We start from the raw sequence: 422 nt of genomic DNA, 5'->3' as shown, positions 1-422 counted from the left end.
TGCACTGACCGGGCCACATTAAGAGCAATATTCGTAACGACAACGAACAAGATGATATTCATGTCTAACAGAGAGACCTGCGTTAGTAATAAAAGAGAGAGAAAAGTCACTTTTAAACAGTCAATTCCTAAAACAATGCGGTCAAAGACTTCCTTTTTCTAAAAATTATTAATAGTTTGGGGAGGAGGGGAGGGGGAGTTAGGGCGTGATAGAGGATAAAATCTCATATATACATATAAAAATATACATTTACAGAGATGAATGAATGAATATTACAATTTCTTTGAAAGCGACGCTACAGAAACACATAGGGAACTCTGAATTATGATATTTCTCTTGAAAACACCCATCACAACTGAAGAAGATTTCGCAGCCTCCCAAAAATAATAACAGACGCTTGTGAGGAGTCTTCACTTTGGTCA

The sequence above is a fragment of the Penaeus monodon genome, chromosome 27 (assembly GCF_015228065.2).
Source record: "Penaeus monodon isolate SGIC_2016 chromosome 27, NSTDA_Pmon_1, whole genome shotgun sequence".
Lineage (NCBI taxonomy): Eukaryota > Metazoa > Arthropoda > Malacostraca > Decapoda > Penaeidae > Penaeus > Penaeus monodon.
This window is presented reverse-complemented; position numbering follows the sequence as displayed.